We start from the raw sequence: 18418 nt of genomic DNA, 5'->3' as shown, positions 1-18418 counted from the left end.
TTAGCTTGTTGGTCGGATCTGACCAACGAGAAATTAACCTCTGCTGTGGAACATCGGTCACCCTTGTTGGTAATGACCAGGTCTAGGATATTGCTGCCCCTGGTGGGGGTGTGGATAAGTTGATCCAAGGCGTTGGAATTTATGAATTCCAGAAAACGTTGAGCAAAAGAGTGGGGGATCTGTAGTAAGCTACAATTTGGATTGTGGCCTTGCCCAGAGTTGGTTGCACTTGGATAATCTCGGATGCATTATGCTGACCAACTAGCCTGGAGGTGAGGATATCCTTAATGAATATGGACACGCCTCCGCCTTTAGTGTTTTAGTCCAGGTTATGTGGCCAAAAGGCGTGGTATGAATTATAGCCTGGTAATGCAGGGGTGCTCTCTGGAGCCTTGAACCAGGTCTCTGTCACTGCACAGATGTCAATGTTCTCCAGTTTGAGTGCCTCGAGTGAGTGCATTTTGAGGTTTAGACCTCTAGCATTGAGTAACATTACCCTCAGATTTTGCTTGCTTGTACCTGTTACAGTGGAGAATTTGTCATTTGAGCCTTGTCTAAAAAAAGACACTATAGGGGTGGCAAGAGCCTTAGCCAGTATCCGGAATACCAAGGGCATCAGGTGCATGCCATCTCTGGTAAAGCATCATGGTCTGTTGATCATTTCATCCCAGGCAGACAGATACTGGATCCCTTTAGAATGACACCAGAAGCTTAGCCAATTGTTGAAGTCAATCATTTTGTCCTTGTACTGTGGTATCGTTCTGGGTTATGGCAGGATGCTAGGGTCATACCTGCCTGGGCTACAAGATCAGAGAGCTCCTCCATGTCTCTTTTCATGTAGTCCAGGGAGGTACATCTCATGTCATTCACTCCAACATGGACAATGACAGATTCATATTTATATTTGTTGTGGCATGACTTGACTGCGTGTGTTATGTGGCGGATCCTGCCACCCGACAGGCAGCTGACAGTAATTTTGTCCTTGTTTAGCCTGTTGAGTGGAACATCATTGTGCCTGACTGTAGAGTCACTTATGACTACAGTGTTGGGCACGTTGTTATGCCTTATGGTCTGTGGTTGAGTGGCACACTGAGTTTGTGGGCTATGTGTCACTTGGGTTGTGTTCTGGGGGTGGAGGTTGCTTGTGTTTCTGCTTTGGAGGTCTCTGTTGCTTCGGCAGATTTTTATTGAGAGCCTCCGTGAATGTAGGTGTGTGTTTTGTGTTTTTATGTGTGTGTTTTGGTGGTGTAGGTTTTGAGGGACTATGTGATGAGTGTGGTGTGGTGCAAGTGTTTACCCTCTCCTCTTGACTGTCTAGTCCAGTCGTGGGTGAAGAGAGCTTTGCTTCCAGTTTGCCATATAAGTGCATCTCTCACAGGTTGTAGTGTTGGGTGGTAGGAGGAAAGGGTTGTCTGTGTACATGAGGCAATTGCTGCATTGCCCCAGGATGCCCATATTCATCAGGTAGACAGGGGAAAACACCGGGAGCTGACCCATAGACATTCCTGGATAGGTGCTTATTTATTAAGTACTAAAAACTGATGTTATGTGATCCTATCTCGCCTACATTCTGACTGATGGGTTCGGAGCCGATCCCTCGGCTCCGACTCGGCACGCTTATGCCAAAGAGCGAAGTCTCTTATTGGCTGAGCTTACTATATCCCAGGATGCACCACTACCAGTCCCCCAGATCTCGTTTGCCGCTAACTAGCAAAGACGTGGTCTCGAGCTGGCTGAGCTAAGTAGTGTTTTCACTAACTTTTTCTGTCAGGAATTTGCTATTTCTATAACAAAAGCTGTTTTAACAGCTACTCTGTACTTTTGTGTGTGACTGGAAATTTTTTTGTGGAAATTTTGTGTGTGATTGTGTGTTTGTTCTGACTAGAGGCCCCCTTGATCTGTAGGGCCTTTCCCTGTCAGTCAATCCCTTTCAAATCCTTAGGGGTTCTAGGATCCCCTTGAGTTATTTTCTCTGTTGTTATCGGGCTGTCAATCTTAACCGGCAACCGTAAGCTAATCATTGTAGTGTCAGTCAATTTAGAAAGACAATACAGAATAGTGTTTTTTTTTTTTTTTTTTTCTGTGAGAGAGTTACTGAATTGTTATAATGTCTCAGGCTCCTAGGCCTTCGGGATTTAAGAAGTGCACTAAGTGCAGTTTTAAAATGTCTATCACGGATGACCACTCTCTCTGTGTATATTGTTTGGGCGCCAAACATTTGCAGGAGTCCTGCAGCGTGTGTCACGCGTTTTCCTCGAGGGTCCTCCAAGAGAGGAAAAATAAACTTATTTTGAAAGGCCTTATAAAACCCTCTTTTGAAGAAGCATTAGCGTCCTCTCCTTCTCCTGCTAAAAAGAAAAGGGCGTCGGCTCCGACCAGTCCGTCGGACCCGACCGCCAAAAGACATAGGCAGGCTTCTCCTTTGGCTCCAAGGACTTCGGAGCCGAGGGCGGAACGGTCTGCCTCGATGCCTCCAGTCTCGACTCCTCTGGCTTCGGAGCCGATGGCTGGGGCATCGAGAGGCGGGTCACCTTCATCGACTCCACTGATCTCGGAGCCGATGAAGGTTGTCCGCTCAGACACTTCCTCCTCGGCGCCGAAGTCCTCCTCGGCACCGATGGAAACTGGTTTGTGCATTCCTTCGGCGCCGATAGTTATCGAGTCGCCTCGGAGCCGGTCCCCTAGTCCCTTGGGGCCGTTGGAGAGGCCTACTCGAACCCGTTGTCTCCTCTAGGTCAGCGAGAATTTCAGATTCGGACATAGACAGGGTGCTCCAAAGAGTGTTCCAGTACCCTGTCTTTCAAAATTTGTTTGGCTCCAACCCAATTGGCTTCGGGCCGATAGCCCACTCCATTGCCATTCCTCCTCCGACCGCCCGGCTCCGTGAGCAGGTGCTGATGGAGCCAGTGGAGATCCTAGGGTCGGCTCCGACCCTTACTCCAACCCGGCCTTGGTCCGAGTTTAGCACACGGACTTCTTGGCCGGACCGGGGTGACGTTTGGGACCAATGCTGTCGGTTCCGAGCCTCCCTCTCGGTGCTTCGGCCGCGGGACTTCCGTCTGCTATCATGGCTCCGGGGACCGGACATTCCCAGGATTCTGGGGGTCCGGCTTTCAGAGCTATGAGGAGTGCCTTGGCCAAGTCTTCTTCGGCCATCTCTACGGCTTTACCGGCACCTTCCCTGGGCATGGAGACTGGGTCTTTGGCAGTTCCCCTGTCTCTAGGCAGCGGAGCCCCGGGGCCTGAGGTTATCCCCACTGGGGGTTCCCCTCCTCCTGAGGGTTCTTCGGAGTTGTCTTCTGAGGAGCCCCCAAGGAAGAGATCGTGCAAGAGGAAGCACGTGGACTCCCCCGATGAGTCTCTTACATCGGACACTGATCTTGATGATGCGGAGGGGTCCCCAAAGTCGTCCTCGGATGATGTCTCATTTGCAGACATTCTAGAAATCCTTAAACAACGAGGCGGCTGGAATTCCAAACCCCCCTCCGTTGATGACTCAGTGTTTCTCAAGGCCTTCGGGGCTCAGCCCTCCTCCTCCTGGGTGTCTCCGCCCTTCGACGAGCTCCTGGATTTGGTTTGTCGGAGGGCGTGGGAACATCCAGATACTGTGGAACCAGTGCCTTCGCCCTAACAAATTTCTGTCTGCCCCACCCGAGAAGGAGTTCTTGACGAAAGGCGTGGCTGTAGATGTCATGGTGGTGGCATCTGCTACCCAACAGGACGTGGCAGAGGCTTCGACGTCCGTCCATCCTCCTAATAAGGAGTCTAGGAGCATGGACCGGTACGGGAAGCGCACCCTGACTTCAGCGGCCTTTACTCTGAGGTCCCTGAATTATTTGGCACATTTCACCAGACTACAGAGGGATCTGGTCAAGGAGCTCTCAGACTCCCTCTCAGGTAACCTACCTGAGCAGCTAGCCCAGTCGGTTAGCTCTCAGTTGGCTATCCTTACCTCGATTTTTAACTCGTCCATGAGGCTCATTTCATATGCGGGCGAAGGGGCGGGCAGAGCGGCAGGCACAGGCGTGGCTCTACGGAGACAAGCCTGGCTCCGTTTGTGTCATTTTGCGGAGGCCTTCAAGTCTTCCTTTGCCGACGCTCCTTTGATGGGTCCTCTTTGTTTGGACCCAAGGTAAAGACACTCTTACCGCTGTGAGCAAGAGGGAAAGACTTTATCTGCCGTAGGAGCGTTATTCCACTCCCTTTCAGCCTTATCCCAAGGCTAAAAGAGGAGGGAAGATGTGGTTCCGCAAATCACAGAAATTCTTTTCCCAACAGCAGGAAGATTCCCCTTCCAGAGGCAGAGGTCGGGGAAATTATTCTGGGAGACGCCGTCCCAGAGGCGGCAGAGGCCCCCGCAACAATGGAGACCGCGAGTCCTTTCGTGGCTCTTCAGCCTCCCACACTCCATGAGGGATTGCCCGGCTGTGCTGCTCCGGAGCCAGTCGGGTGCCGTTTTGCCAAGCACCTAAAAGCCTGGGAGTCTATTACTCAGGACAGATGGGTGCTTCGGATTATTGCCGGAGGTTACACCATCCCCTTCACACACTCACCCCCACCGTCCAAAAAATCCGGACCCACCACCCAGTCAAAGGGAAATTGCAGCCGTAGAAGCTTCAAAGCTGCTAGAAAAAGGAGTCATCCAACCGGTCCCCACAGACCAGATCGGATCTGGAAACTACTCAAGGTTCTTTTTAGTGCCAAAAAAGACAGGGGACCTGAGACCCATTTTGGATCTCAGCAAACTAAACCAGTCCGTCACGAAGTCCAAATTCCGAATGGTCACTTTACAATCCATCCTCCCATTGTTGGAGAAAGATGTTTGGATGTGCTCCATAGATCTTAAGGACGCTTATTGTCACATACCGATACATCAGGCGTCCAGAAGATATCTGCGCTTCAGCCTGGGAGACAGTCATTTCCAATTTTGTGCTCTGCCCTTTGGTCTCACCACAGCCCCCAGGGTGTTCACCAAGTGTTTGGCAGTAGTGACTGCTCACCTGAGGAGTCTCGGATTCCAAGTGTTTCCCTATCTGGACGACTGGCTCCTGACTGCCACCACCAGGCATCTACTACTAGAGAACCTACAAGCCACCATCTCCCTGGGTGCTTCCCTGGGAATTACATTCAACTGGTCAAAGTCTGTCTTGCTACCTTCTCAGCACATAAGATTCATAGGAGCAGAGATAGACACAAAATTGATGCGAGTTTTCCTTCCTACCGAAAGGATACAAACATTACAAGGTCAAGTCCGAGCCCTGCTTCTAAGATCCAAAGCCCCAGCCAGGTTGGTCCTGCAACTTTTAGGTTCAATGTCTGCCACGGTTCTCCTAGTTCCTCTGGCAAGATTGCACATGAGGATTCTTCAGTGGCTGTTATCGACACAATGGTCCTTTCAGGATCTCCCCCTCAATCATCACATACTGATTACAGAAACGTGCAAACGGGACCTCCGCTGGTGGTTTCTGCCATCCAATCTGAATCAGGGAAGACCTTTTGTTATGCCCCCTCCGGTAGCCACCTTGACAACGGATGCCTCCCAGACGGGGTGGGGGGGGGGCATTGTCTGGGCAGGTCAGTTCAGGGATCTTGGCTTCCAAACGAAACCTTTCTCCATATCAATGTGTTGGAAATGAGGGCTGTACTTCTGTCCCTACAAGCCCTCCACAACTTTCTCCCTCAAGGCATTATCGCTATCCACACAGACAACATGTCGGTGGTCTGGTATCTAAACAAACAAGGAGGGACCAGATCCTACCCCCTTTGCAGAGAGGCCATGAGGGTATGGGAATGGGCATTGGCTACCAACCGCTTCCTGGTAGCGACCCACATTCCAGGGAAATCCAGTGTATTGGCAGACAGACTGAGCAGGACTATTCTTTCTCCTCACGAGTGGTCCCTGAACGAAGCTGTAGCAGCTCAGGTTTTCAAAAGATGGGGGACTCCGTGCTGCGACCTGTTTGCAACACCACAAAACACGAAGTGCAAAAGGTTCTTTTCCTTGACCCCGCGTCAAGGGGAAGCAGCTACGGATGCTCTAGTCCAACCTTGGCCAACAGGACTGCTTTACGCTTTCCCTCCGGTTCCACTCCTTCCCAAAGTTATCCAGAAAGCTTCCCAATTGGGGTCCACAATGATTCTAATTGCTCCGTACTGGCCTCGTCAGGTATGGTTCCCCTACCTACAGAAATATGCTCTGGACGGTCCTTGGTTTTTGGATCTAACTCCGGACCTTCTGATTCATCAGTCGGGACAACAGCACCAGTCCCTTCACACTTTGAAGCTAGCAGCTTGGCTCCTCCACTTCCGACTTTAGTCAGAAATCACACCTTGGACCCTGAAGTTATTCACATTTTATCTTCAGCCCACAAACCCACCACTAAGAAATTGTATCACAGTAAGTGGAAGAGGTTTGCTATCTGGGCTCAACTCAGAGGTTTAGACCCTATTACTGCCCCGATACCAGACGTCTTGAAATTTTTAACATCCTTGTTTAATCAAGGATCTTCAGTCTCTACTATTAAGGTCCAACTAGCAGCTATCTCCAAATTTCACAAGTCCATAGACTTGTTGATGAGTAGCAGATTATGTAAAACTTTCTTAAAAGGTGCTGTGCTTTTAAGACCCCCAGTTTTTCATCCTGCGCCTCCATGGGATCTTGATTTGGTACTTAGTGCCTTAACATCTCCCCCTTTTGAACCGGCTGCTACATGTGAGTTGAAATATCTGTCTTGGAAAACTGCCTTCTTAATTGCAATTACCTCTGCAAGAAGAGTTTCAGAACTTCAAGCCCTATCTATCAAATCACCGTACTTGATTTTTCACAAGGATAGAGTATCACTTAGGCCTAATCCATCCTTTGTTCCAAAGTTTGTTCTAATCTCTGTCTCCAACAATCTCTAGAGATACCAGTTTTCTTTCCAAAATTTTCAAACAAAGCGGAATACACCTTGCATAAGTTGGATGTTCACAGGCAATTGCGCTTCTATCTAGACAGGACTCAACAGATTCGAAAAACAGACCAATTGTTTGTGTCCTTTTCAGATAATAAACTGGGTAAAACCATCACAAAAGCTACTATTGCCAAATGGATTAGAGATTGCATAACTCAGGCTTATTCCTCTTCAAATAAGCAACTTACAACATCTGTCAAAGCTCACTCTACTAGAGCTATGGCTACCTCTATTGCATTTCATTCCAAGCTCGCTATTTCTGAGATTTGTGCTGCGGCTACTTGGTCCAACCCGCACACTTTCATTTCCCACTATAAATTGGATGTGGCATCTAAAGGCCGAGCATCATTTGGTTCCACGGTACTCAGGAGTGTTTTCCAGTGAGCCACCCAGGATTCAGGTGCTAGGGACGCTGTCCCATCAGTCAGAATGTAGGCGAGATAGGATCACATAACATCTTTTAGTTATGTACTCACCATAACTTCAGATGTTTGGGATCCATCTCGCCTACATTCCTAATACCCACCCTCCTTCCCCCTACCTTGGAGATCAGAGGAGATTGAACGGTTTTGAGTTCTACTGTTTTTATCTTGTTTCATCTGACGATGTTATATAAGCAGTGCGTGCATGTGTGCATGTATGCGGACAAACTAGATCTGGGGGACTGGTAGTGGTGCATCCTGGGATATAGTAAGCTCAGCCAATAAGAGACTTCGCTCTTTGGCATAAGCGTGCCGAGTCGGAGCCGAGGGATCGGCTCCGAACCCATCAGTCAGAATGTAGGCGAGATGGATCCCAAACATCTGAAGTTATGGTGAGTACATAACTAAAAGATCTGAAGTAGGATATTCATTTGTCTGCAACCTGTGGGTTATGGATCCGATATCGGATCCGAACCGGCATAGTTTCCAGCTATGGATCCAAGCTCTCAGCTCCTCCCCTCACCCATAATGCCCTGCTCTACCCTCATGACCTCAGATCTTGTTTGCCGCGCTGGTAACTGGATGTGGTGTCTTTAGCTCTCAGCTAAGTGGTATTTTTCTTGTATAAAAATAGAAATTTTTTGCTTTCTTTAAACTTTTTGTGTGAAAGTTGTAGGTTCCCTTTGTGTATTGACTGTTTTTAGTTTAAATTTAATTTACAGTAGTATTTTTTTATTCCCTCCCCTCGCTGGTACGTAGAGTGTGTGTGTGTGAGGCCTGTGTGCTTGTTTTAGTTTTTGTTAAGTTACTTCTGTAACTTTTGGGAAGTTTTGACTATGGCTGACCAGCCTAAGTCATTCTTTTCTAAATGCTCCGAGTGTGGCCATAAGCTCTCACCGGCTGATGGCCACACTCGGTGTGTTAAGTGTCTTGGGGTTGAGCACCTCACATCTGGCTGTTCCATTTGTGCAGGGTTCAACCCCAGGGCACTGAGGGAGCGGAGGTCCAAGCTGGTCCTGGCGGGTCTTTTACCGCCGGACTCGGCTCCGACCCCCGCTCCTTCGGGGACTCCTGCGGCTGCAGCTGTTCCCACTGTAGCCCCTCCTGCTCCTGGGACTCAAACTCCCGCTTCAGGACAGGAGAGGGATGCTTCTAGAAGGACCGGAGGAGAAGCACCAAGCGGCGGGCCGACACCTCTGTTTCGGCCCCGCCTGCCAAGCGGGCTTCTCCCCCGGCTCCCTTGTGCGGGCGGTCTCCCCCCTCTCGGCTCCGGTCACCTGTGTGCTTCTCACCGGGTCCTGAGGAGGAGGAGACCCGATCTCAGCGAGGCTATCGAGGAGGCATCCCAGGCCTACCTCGGTAGCCTCGTCGAGGTCGACTCCATAGCCTTTCGGATGCTGAGGTGGACCGGATGATGCGAAGGTTCATCCAGGCCCAGATGCAGATGGGAGTGCGCTTGCCTCCCCTCGGGGAGCTCAACACCCTTTTCAAGCCTATCGCTCCTTCTCCGACCCGCTTCCGGGTTGGAGCAGCTGGAGCCGAGCAGCCGAGCGGGAGGTCGGATCCGATAGTACTGGTACCGGATCCGACCATGCCCTCGAGTGCGTCGGACCCGATCTCTCGGAGCCTGGATCCGAGCCGGATCCGGGGATCAGTGCTCGCCGGCGCCGTCTGTGTCGGGCGCACTGTCGCCGGATCCGAGTGCTCGCGCCGGCTCCGATCCACTCTTCGGATCCGAGGGGGAGCCGATTGTCGGATCCTTTGGTCGAGGTCGGCTCCCCTTCGGCTTTTGATGTAGTGGAGAGGGCTCTGTTGAGGTCTCCGGACCCCGGCACTTGCTTCGGCTCCGTCCCGCGCTCCCTCTGCACTGGGCCAGGCTTCCACCATCCGGCCCCTGGGACAGCCCGTTTCTGTGCCCCAAGTTGCTCCTATGGAGCAATTGGCTGCTTGCGAGGACTCTTCTGACAGCCCCCCAGAGGAGGCTCCTCGCAAGCATACGTGCAAAAGGAGGCACATAGACTCCCCTGAGTCTCTCACTGAAGACACGGACTTGGAGGAAGGGGAAGGCTCCCCAAGGTCACCCCCCGAGGATGTCTCCTTCGGAGACATCATGGAAATGCTCCGTATCAGGGGGGGGTGGTCTGCCCCCAAGTCTTCCTCGGACGAGTCCGTGTTCTTGGAGGCATTGGAATCGGGCCCGTCTACCTCTTGGGTGTCCCCCCCTGCCGACCCCCTGGTGGACCTTATTACCACCAGGGCGTGGAAGGAACCGGACACCGTGGAGCCAATTCCCAAAAGACCTGACAAAATCCTTAGCCCGCCTTCTGACAGGACCCATTGGAGTAAGGGGCCTCCTGTAGATGCCATGTTGATGGCGGCGGCCACAAAGAGGGAACTGGCTCAGGAGAGTCCCTCAGTCCACCCACCGAGCAAGGAGTCTCGGATGATGGACCGCTTGGGGAAGCGGATGTTCAGTTCGGCGACCTTTTCGGTGAGGGCGCTGAACTATTTGGCACACGTTATTCGGATGCAGCGAGACCTTATTAAGGAGTACGCTGCATCCCCCCCTGAGTCCATTTCGGAGGAGGACAGAGCTCTGCACTCCACCAAAATGGCCACTCTAAGGTCAGTCACGAATACTTCTATGCGGCTACTCTCCCATGCTACGGAGGGCGCCGCTAGAGCTGCGGGGACAGGACTGGTCGCTAGGCGTCAGGCCTGGCTCCGCCACTGCGATTTCTCTGAGCCCTTCAAGGCGTCGTTTGCGAACGCCCCCTTTGATGGTTCTGCTCTGTTTGGCAAGACCGTTCGCGAGACGTTGACCCAGAGCGAGAAGGACGGGAAGACGCTGTCTGCCGTCGGAATCCGCTTCTCTGCACCCCAGAGGCCCTATTCTAGGAACCAAAAGGGTCAGAAGAAGATGTGGTTCCGGAAGTCGCAGCAGTCCCAGCCTGCTCCGGACAACCAGTCCTTCCGTGGCAGAGGAGGACAAGGAGGACGCCGCCCTAGAGGCAGAGGGGCTCCCAGAAACTTCGGGTCCAGGGAACCTTTCTCTGACCGGCCCGCAGCAGCCCTGAGGGGCTGCCCGACTGCTCTACTCTGGAGGCAGTCGGGGGACGTTTTTCGGGGCACCTAGCGGCATGGGAGTCCATAACATCGGACCGCTGGGTTCTCCAAATCATATCCAGGGGATATCACATTCCTTTCCTTCACCTTCCAAAGATGCAGTCCCTCCCAGACGTACCACCCGGTCAAAGGGAGGCCGCTTTAGCAGAAATTGGCCATCTGCTAGAGAAAAGAGCCATCCAGCCCGTTCCCCCAGACCAGATCGGATCAGGGTTCTACTCCAGGTTCTTTTTAGTGCCAAAAAAGACGGGGGAACTAAGACCAATCCTAGACCTCTCTCTCCTGAATCTGGCAGTCCCCAAAGAAAAATTCCGAATGGTCACTCTACAATCTATTCTCCCCCTTCTGGGAGAATGCCACTGGATGTGCTCGATAGATCTCAAGGATGCGTACTACCACATCCTAATGGACAGGCGCTCCAGGAGGTTTCTCCGCTTCCGGCTGGGAGCCAGTCACTACCAGTTCCGGGTCCTTCCCTTTGGTCTCACCACAGCCCCAGGGTGTTTACCAAAGTACTAGCAGTGGTAGCGGCCCACCTGAGGCTTCAGGGGTGCAGGTCTTTCCCTACCTGGACGACTGGCTCCTTACCGCCCCAACAAGGCATCTACTTCTCTCGGCGCGAGACTCCTTTCTCCATCTTGCTCCATTTCTGGGCATCACAATAAATACAAAAAAGTCCAACCTGGCACCCACTCAGCTCTTAGATTTCATAGGGGCCAGACTAGACACAAGGAGTTTACGAGCCTTCCTTACTGCGGACAGGATTCTGAATCTGCAGCTCCAGGTGCGGGCCATTCTCCATTCATGTTCTGTTCCAGCGGAGTTGGTCCTGAGGGCTCTAGGGTCCATGGCTTCGTCGATAGCTCTTCTTCCTCTTGCCAGGCTCAATATGCGCATTCTACAGTGGACGCTCTTAGTACAGTGGTCTTACCTTGCTCTCCCCATGTATCATCCCATAGCGATCAGCAAGGCTTGCAAGCGGTCCCTCTTGTGGTGGCTCCACTCCCGGATCTCCACGAGGGTCGCCCATTTTGTGCTGCTCCACCTATCGCCACGGTGACCACGGACGCCTCCCGCCTCGGGTGGGGGGGGCACTTTGCGGGCCGGACAGTCCAAGGCACGTGGAACGATGCAGAGACCTTACTGCATATCAATGTTCTAGAGATGAGAGCGGTGCTCTTAGCGTTGCTAGCACTTCAGGACTTTCTTCCCTTGGGAACAATTGCGATTCAGTCGGACAATATGTCTGTTGTCTGGTACATCAACAAGCAACGGTGAACAAGGTCTTACCCTCTTTGTCGAGAGGCCATGAGAGTTTGGGAATGGGCAATCTCCACCAATCGCTTTCTCATAGCAACGCACATTCCGGGTCGGTCCAACATCCTAGCGGACAAGCTCAGTCGCACCATTCTGACCCCTTACGAGTGGTCTCTCAATTGTCAAGTAGCGGAACGCATATTCGCACGGTGGGGAACTCCTTCATGCGATCTTTTTGCCTCTCCCTCAAACACCAAGTGCGACAGTTTTTTCGCTCTGATACCTCCTCCCGGAGGTACCCCAAGAGACGCTCTGGTGCATGCTTGGCCACCCGGTCTTCTGTATGCCTATCCACCCTTGCCTCTGATGCTGCAAGTTCTTCAGAAAGCCTCTCGGGTGGGTTGCAGAATGATTCTCATTGCTCCATTCTGGCCTCGACAGATCTGGTTCCCCTTCCTAAGGTCTCACTCGGTGAATCCTCCTTGGATTCTAGATCCCATCCCGGATCTGATATCCCATCCATCCTGCATTCCTCCTCCGAACCTGGACAACCTGAAGCTGACCGCTTGGCTGCTCCAGTTCCACTCTTGATAAGGACTCCCGGTATTTCTTCACCGGTAAAGGCTATTTTGGTGGCGGCTCATAAACCAGCCACTAGAAAGGTTTACCGAAGCAAATGGAAACGTTTCTCTGTGTGGGCGGAGCGGCAAGGCCTAGATCCATTCACGGTTCCTCTCCCGTAGTGCTTGATTTTCTAACCTCTCTCTTTAATGATGGTGCCAGCAGTTCCACAGTCAAAGTTCAACTGGCGGCAATTTCTCACTATCACATTGGTCAAGAGTCTAATCCTCTTATGTCAGCCAAATTGTGCAAAACCTTTCTTAAAGGTACTTTCCTTCTCAGGCCCCCTATTAAGCAAGCAGTTCCTCCTTGGGACCTTTCTCTGGTCCTACAGGCCTTGACCGCTCCCCCTTTCGAGCCCGCGGCTACAGTGGACCTCAAATTCTTGTCTTATAAGACAGCCTTTTGGTAGCCATTACATCAGCCAAGAGAGTTTCTGAACTTCAAGCTTTATCAGCTAAACCTCCTTACTTGGTTTTTATCCGGACCGTGTCTCCCTCAGGACCAACCCGTCCTTCCTTCCTAAAATCGCTTCTGAAGCAAACATCAATCAATCTATTAACCTCCCTGTTTTCTTCCCTAAGTATGAAAACAAAGGTGAATATAGGCTACACTCACTAGATGTTCACAGGCAACTAAGATTTTATCTCAACAGGACAGCTGGTCATAGGCAATCCGACCAGCTGTTTATTTCCTTTGCAAAATTCAATTTGGGCAAGCCAATTTCCAAAGTTTCTTTGTCCCGCTGGATTTCACAGTGCATTTTATTGGCTTATCAAGCGTCAGGAAGGCCCGCACCGGAGGGTGTTCATGCCCATTCAACCCGGTCAGTATCTACCTCAGCAGCCTTCAAGGCTAGGATTCCTCTGGATGATATTTGTGCAGCAGCTACATGGGCTTCGTCTCATACATTTATTTCTCACTATAAGTTGGATCTTGCATCCAGGGGTAGAGCATCCTTTGGCTCCGCGGTGCTCCGGAATATCCTTCCATGATGGCCGCCCAAGATTCAGGTAGCTGGGGACTCTGTCCCACAGGTTGCAGACAAATGAATATCCTACTTCAGATTTAGAAGTTATGTACTCACCATAACGTTCCATCTGAGTAGGTGTATTCATTTGTCTGCAATCATCCCGCCCTCCTATCCCCCTGGCCTTTCAGTTTCCTGCATATTACTGGTTACCCTTTTGAGGGTATTGTTGCTTTGGCAAACTCGATCTGAGGTCATGAGGGTAGAGCAGGGCATTATGGGTGAGGGGAGGAGCTGAGAGCTTGGATCCATAGCTGGAAACTATGCCGGTTCGGATCCGATATCGGATCCATAACCCACAGGTTGCAGACAAATGAATACACCTACTCAGATGGAACGTTATGGTGAGTACATAACTTCTAATTTTCCTCTAGACAAGTGAAGAAAGTTGAGTGCTGCAGTAATTTGCAGTTTATTTAGTGCTTACAACGAGTTCTGAACAAGTGCTGAGCTCAAAGAAACAGATTTGATTGCTAAAACTAACAAAAACTGGCTAGTTCTAAGGGAAAATTTGAAGAGCAGACTTTATGGTGCCAGGAATAGTTTAACCCTTGCTAAGTGGCAATGCATAAAGTGTATATATATTTTTTTAATATAGCGATAGCAAATCGGCAAACTGATTTAAACAAATTAAACAAAAGAAAGCTAAAGACAGACTCCCGTTCCAGCTTTCTTCGACCAGACAAGTTCTAACTGCACACTCCTGCTACTAGGTGCAGGGGAACCTTCTCCAAAAAAAAGATGGCCTGGATTAGTGCTCAAGTTATACAAACAAAGCTAGATTCAGCAGGTCTGAATCTAGTCTATGCTACAGCAAACAAGGCGTACCAATTTCAGAAAGAAACAGTTCAAATAAGCAGGCACAATAAGCCTTTAACCAGAAACTTCCCATCTCAGAAGGTCAGAGTCTACCCCCTCCTTCCACAAGAGTGCAGACCACACCTTCTTAAAGGGACAATCCCAGTGTTTGAAATTCGGGTCCAGTTTACCGATAGCCAAAGCAACGTCCACTTAGCACATCACTCACATTCCCACCCACAGTGTCATTTTTCTTTTAAATATCCTGTGCCTCTTCAATTCCAGCCTTGTTTTAACTCCCAGTGTCAACTGCTTTTTGGATTTGCGTTCCTATCGTTTAAGTAAGACTGACATTTCAAACTTAAAGGGTCAATCCCAGTATTAAAACTCGCGACCGAATGAATTAAAACCGGACAAAATAACACCTCCTTTCGTTATGTCATAAGCATTCCCACCTACACTGCATATTTAGAGATGACAGTCTTTTTTAGGTCCCTGTAAGCGCTATGCTTTAGCTTTGTATTCATACTTTTCAGTAAGACTTGCACATAAATCAGACTTCTAAACTTGTTATTTCTTATTTTCATTCCTCTTAAAAAACTGTAAGATGTTTGTCACTGTGCTCTCACTTCGTTACAGTCCACTGACGGTAATGCGATATTGCAATTGCGGTAACGCCTTTTTTTTTTTTTTTTTTTTTTGGTCATTACAAGCATCATGCAAAACTGTGTATTAAACTGATTATAAGTACCTAGGATGCACAGAAGCAAACCGTTTCTTCTAATAACAGAAGACAAATTAACTCTACCCAGAGCAGGTATAGTTTACTACTGTTCTTATGACAGGAAAACTAAGAACACTGTGCTGATCAAGCTACGTTCCTAGCATTTTTAACTTGATTTAAAAACAAACCAAAAATATTTACTAACAGCAAATGTATTTTACTGTAGCAAAATGCAGCTTCTACTTTGTACGTTTTGCCAGCATTCTTAAAGCAATTCACATAAGTGTGTACATATGAGTGCACTACAGTACCTGCATGCAAGTGCATGAGTGTGTATATGACTGCACACAAATGTGTGCATCTCTTGTCTGTCTGCCTCTGTGGGTGGGCACCTTTGTGCATGCATTTCTGCATAACTCCGTAGTTATGCAGAAGCACATTTCCCAGATGTTCCTAATTTTGCAGTACATCCCAGAGTTGTTCTCATATTTTTGTCCTTATTATTATACAATTTTTGATTTTCTGATAAATTCCTGAGGAATTCAGAAAAGTCAGTAGCACAAGACGTTAGAGTTTTCTGCCTCTTATTGTTCAGAAACTGCATTATTATGCAAAATCTGTTGTTGCATTAACTGTAATTATTTTAAGTAACAGAGTAATATTAAAAAAAAATCCTTGATTTTGCCCCTCCCCCATTATTTTTTTTTGCTATCTCAAGAAATCTTGAGCAAAGAAGTCCAGAGGTATGCAGGCAATTATACTGCTCAACTGTACCCAGTTTTGAGATGCTCTTGTGAGTTTTACTTCACATTTTTTCCTGTACCCAGTTTTCTACTAAATCACTGAGAATTACAGGTACTGCAATAATGCCAGGCATAAGCGTTTCATATTTCGTATTGCTCAGAAAATAAATTTCGATGCAAAGCTTGTTGTTCTATTATCTTTTTAATTGAAATAGAGTAATATTAAAAGTATACCAGATTTTGTCCCTGTTATTTTTGTCTATGTCTTTGATTCTTGAGCAATGAAGTTAAGAAATATGCAAGGAGCCATACCTCTCATTTGACCTGGATTTTGCATGATGTCTTGGACTTTGGCTCATATTTTCCTCCCCTATCCCTTATTTCCTGGTAAATCACTGAGTATTACAGACAAGTCAATACTTGCAGACATGAGTTTTATACTTTTTTTTTTGGAAATGCACACTGATGCAAAACCTGTTGTTCTGATAAACCTTTTAAGTGAATTAGAGTACTATTTAAAATTGCTCCAGATATCTTCCTCTATTATTTTTGGCAAAGTCCATAATTCTTGAGCCTACAAGTTGAGAGGTATATAGGATTCCCCATATTGATTGTGGTAAAATTTAAAAGTAATGTATGCTCTGCTGTGATCAGCATCTGCTATTACCACTGTCCATAGTTTTATTTGCCTTTCTATCATAATTAAAAAAAAAAATACCTGCAAAGAGAAAAGTGTCTCTGAATATGCGCAGCCATACAATTCGCAGCAGTCTCATAGTCAACTGATCCCATTTCTAAGTCATAGTAACACGTAACTAGAGACTACTGACTCAGAACTGAGATCATTTGCTAAGGGAATGCATAGTAATAGGCCATAAGTTGGCTACCCATATCCTGTGATGATGATGGTAACATGGAGCAGTGGTTAGCATTGTCGCCTCACAGCAAGAGGTTCTCCAGTTTGATTCTATGCTGGGGTTCTGTGTGGAGTCTGCATGCCCCTCCTGTCTTCTTGTTGGTTTCCTCTGGGTACTCTGGTTTCTTCCCACATTACAAGGACATGTATCTGGAGCGGTTCTCCCCAGAACTCCGCTGAAAGTTGGCTCATTCCAAGTCGAACTTTCCCAGTAAACAAATGTTAAACAAGTAAGCAAATAATAAATAAAAGAAAATTGCTGGCCATTGCATACATTTGCATACTCAGAGTGTATACAAAGCTGTTTACACCCACCCTCATAGGGTGCCTTTTGCCTCCAACAGGGAAAAACAGTCGTAGTGGGGATAGCTTTAGGAGTTCCAGTATCATTGTCGAGATTTGCATTAAAGCATCATCATATGCTATTTGACTGGGTCTATATTATATCAGCGAACGCTTGAAATTGTGAACACTGTATAATCGACCCAAACACTGTGAAAATCCACAATGCTGATCCCCCCCAAAAAAATCCAAACACAAAATAAAGTGGAGGGCTTCGCCCCCACACACCCCCTACTTAAATATACCAACTCTGAGATCACACCATAGTGAAGGAAATGGCAACGTCCCAAAAACGGCACAGTGATTTTTTTTCCCTGGGAAAAAAAATCACTGTTCCATGCTTTCGGAATTTCACTATTTCGGGTAAACACGTTTGATTAAACAGCGTTCACAACTTTAAGCATTTGCTTACATAATAGGAGCCCATTTGACTATGAATTCCTGGTTGTGTCTTGTAGCTTAATGTTCCATCGGATGCATTTTCACTAACTGTGAGTGTCAAAGGAAGACAAATTTACTATTTCTCATTGTCTCGGTTTTCACTGAGAGGGTGTTTTGTTTTGTTCTTTAAATGTCTGAAAGTATTTTTGCTGTAAAATTTGTAATAAAAGTTTTAAATTAAATTTAAATGTCTGTGAACATTGTAAAAGTACAACAGGAAATAGTATGCATGCTAACATGCTAACAGATTTCAACAGTGTGTTATGGTGACTGTGAAGAGACAGCCAGGTAATGGGATGTCAGTATGGCTGTGGAGGATGGGTCTGTTCCATTACTCTGCCTGTGGTCCAATTTGACCATGATCTGGCACTGCCTTTATTATTCTAAAACTGCACATGAGTATTTAGCCACATATATATGCCCTGTTTTTTTTTCTATATTTTAAACCAGGTAAAGGAGTAACCCAAGTGCAATATTTGGTTAAGCAACTTACTCAAAGTCACAGTCTGGAAAAATGGTGGTAGAAAGAAGTCAAACCCTCTGCTTTGACTACAGGCAGCAGCTCACTAAGAGTTTAGAGCCTTAATCATTCTTTCGCATTAACTGCCAGACCTTCACATATTTTCATTTTCTGATAAACCTAAAAATCACTTAGGTTTACAGTCTGTTACTAATGCCAGTTACTACAGTTTCATATTTTTTGTTGTTTGGATGTTCAGAAAATGCATTTTGATGCAAAACATGTTGCTCTGTTAACCTCTTAAGTGTGAATTATAATAGTCTGCCTCTTATCTGTCTCTTATTTTGCAGATCATCAGTGATTTTGCCTCCTATTTAAGCTCTGTCCTTTAACTAATTTTGTTTTTTTTTTGGTAAATTACTGAGAATTAGTCAAATCAGTAATGCCAGTCATTATAGTTTTACAGCTTTTATTGTTCTGAGTATTCACATCCATGCAACATCATCTGACTGTATCAAAGTTAGTAAAGGCTTACTACATTTAAACAATAATCCTGTGTCCCAGTACAAAAAAAATAATTTCCTT

At 47.8% G+C, this 18418-nt stretch overlaps 1 protein-coding gene across 3 annotated transcripts in view; it reads left to right on the top strand.

Annotated features, from left to right (window-relative positions):
• The window catches only part of PPP6R2 (protein phosphatase 6 regulatory subunit 2), a 4227669-nt gene that overhangs the window by 3673830 nt on the left and 535421 nt on the right, over positions 1-18418 (top strand). The gene's annotated exons all lie outside the window — the stretch shown is intronic.

Source organism: Protopterus annectens, chromosome 11.part0 (assembly GCF_019279795.1).
Source record: "Protopterus annectens isolate FY-2018-M chromosome 11.part0, PAN1.0, whole genome shotgun sequence".
NCBI lineage: Eukaryota > Metazoa > Chordata > Ceratodontiformes > Protopteridae > Protopterus > Protopterus annectens.
This window is presented reverse-complemented; position numbering and strand designations above follow the sequence as displayed.